Below are 2,345 nucleotides of genomic sequence, written 5' to 3' on the forward strand. Positions count from 1 at the left end.
CTCCTTCCAGTCTTTCTTAGTCTGTAAAATGGGGTTAACAAGTTTCTTTGGCTTGACCCTGATGGGTTAGTGAGTGCATGCAGCAAAGGGCACTTTGAAAGTAAGATGCAATATATTGGAGTTTTTACTATCACCATCAGCCAAAGACCGGGAAGTGGGGGAAATGTCTGCCAAACAGTCCCGCAGAGGATGGAAAGCCCCCTTCTCCCTCAAGGAAAATGCCAGTGTTTAGTCCCAATGATTTTGGAGAGAGTAGTTCCCCTGCCCCCATTCCTGAGAGGGAGAGAAATGGATTTTTCTCTCCCAAATGGTGCTGGGTCTTCACAACTCTAAATATCTCAGACCCGAGAATGTTCTGAGCAAACCACGGTATACATAATACATGCTTCTGTTCTCAACTAAAAACAGGCCTCTGGACCACGAAGGCACCAGCCAGCAAGGGGCCCCACCTCTATCCTCTACCCCCCAACCCTCAGACCTGGGCTCTGGTAAGCTGGGGTTAGTGGGGGTGGGGAGCAGAGGCTCCTGGGCCCTTGGTGCTTTCCAGGTGATTTCCCGAATACCTGCCGGGCTGGGTTTGCAGGCTGGGTCTGTGCTGGCACTGGGAAGATGGCTATAGGAGGACCCCAAGAGTGCCCATTCTGGTGGGGGAGGCCAGTGATAGCACAGTTCCTGCACTGGGGGTGGGGCGGGGATCCGTGTTCACATTGGTAAGGTTTCCAGTGGGCCTGGGGGCACCATCTCTTCCTGGAGGGACAAATGAGTTGAAGTGAAAAGAATGAATAAACGTTTACCTGAGGGGTGACCGGTTAGCTCAGTTGGTTAGAGCGTGGTGCTGATAACACCAAGGCTGTGAGTTCGATCCCAGCTGGGCCACTGTGAGCTGCGCCCTCCCAGAAAGAGTCAACTATGCCATTGTAGCATGAAAGCAATGTGTAACCAATGACCATGGCTGTTCCCTCATAAAATAAAATTTTAAAAAAGTTTACCTGATTAGGGCAGGGGACAGGGAGCACATTTCAGGAATGTCCGAAGCCTGGAGGCCTGAAAGAGTAGTGCACAGTGAGTGTTAATGGAGGTGGGGAGGATAAACGGGGTTTTGCACTGGAAAGGGCTATGGGACCCCAAAAGGGCAGAGCCTGAAGGAGCCTGGAGGGGCAGCTTCAGAGCAGAAAGTCACCCTACCTCAGCTTCCTCATCTGTACTATGGGCACAAGACCTCCCCTTTGCCTTCTACAGGGTTGGATGGAAGGTAAATGAGACAGAGAAAGGGGAGGCACTTGTGCCTTCATACCCCACTCCCACTCGGGATGTACAGAGGCTGGGTTGAGGAGGCAGGGGTAAGGGTCTCATGTCTCCACTGTTCTCCATGCACAGGGACTCAGACTAGGGATCCTGAACCCCCTCCCAGACCTGGTCTGGGCTGTCGGATGGAGGTGGCTATGATTGAACCCCCCCCTCCCCCGGATGTGGGCACGTGGCTTTGGCAGTATCTACCACTGTGGAAATGGGATCTGGGTCCTAGCTGTCAGGTCAGGAAAGCTGCTCTCCACTGGGGGGCTCTGCAGGGCCCCATCTTCCGGTCTGACCAGGCTGTTTTGCTGTGTTGGTTCTTCATCTCCTACCTTCCTGAAGGGGGCCCCTTGCCCCCCATCCTCCATCCCTCCTGGAGAGTCCCTGCCTGGTTGGAGCTGGGTGCCTGTGTATGTTGGGGAAGGGGGTGGTGGCTGCGCCACACACCGCAGATCCCAGCTGCCTCTGGACGCTGAAAAATCCAATTTTCTTCCTAATTGCCACCGCCCGCGCTCTCTCTCCCCTCACAGCCTACTTCTGCTTGGCGGCGCTGTGTCTCCCCCCAACCCCCGCCCCCCACGCTCCCGACTCCTGCCTCCCGCTGCCCACCCCACGGCGGACGCTGGCCCCCCTTCTCGGTCACCCGTGTCGGGACGCACCATATATCATGTCCGCAGCCGGGAGGGGCTGGGGGAGCGGACAGGCCCCCGCCCTGGGCTCCCTGACGAAATCGTCCTTTTCCGCGGCGGATGACAGGTTGTGGGAACAACAGCTTGAATTACGGAAAGAAGTTTCCCCACTGAGTTAATCTGCAGTGGCTGGAGGTGACCTTCTGGGGACGGCGATTAATCACGGGCCGTGGCGGGCGCCGCGCCACGCCGGGCCCTTTGGGGGAATACTAATTCCACTACAAGATAAATCATAATTTGACAATAATCATCTGCCCTAATCACTCCAATTCTTCCGTTTAATTATTTGTATACATCGTGTTTCTTCCATGAGGACCCTGTGTGTGCCCATGGGTGGGGAGGGACAGCCGCCTGGGCACAGAC

The 2,345-nt window shown here is 55.5% G+C and overlaps 1 long non-coding RNA gene across 2 annotated transcripts in view; it reads right to left on the reverse strand.

Moving 5' to 3' along the window:
- Positions 1 to 2,122, reverse strand: part of LOC109393246 (uncharacterized) — a 10,226-nt gene extending 8,104 nt beyond the window's left edge. Inside the window, exons 1-3 of one of the 2 annotated variants that reach the window (XR_002126216.1) lie at positions 1,953 to 2,122; positions 990 to 1,044; positions 11 to 747 (exon numbers count right to left, since the gene is read on the reverse strand). This is a non-coding gene — a long non-coding RNA (uncharacterized LOC109393246). Of the gene's footprint in view, positions 1 to 10; positions 748 to 989; positions 1,045 to 1,952 lie in introns of those variants that run through there. The other variant, XR_002126215.1, reaches the window with a different exon arrangement.
- Positions 2,123 to 2,345: the final 223 nt, after the last annotated feature.

This window comes from Hipposideros armiger, unplaced genomic scaffold (genome assembly GCF_001890085.2).
Source record: "Hipposideros armiger isolate ML-2016 unplaced genomic scaffold, ASM189008v1 scaffold_11, whole genome shotgun sequence".
NCBI classification, from domain to species: Eukaryota; Metazoa; Chordata; class Mammalia; order Chiroptera; family Hipposideridae; genus Hipposideros; species Hipposideros armiger.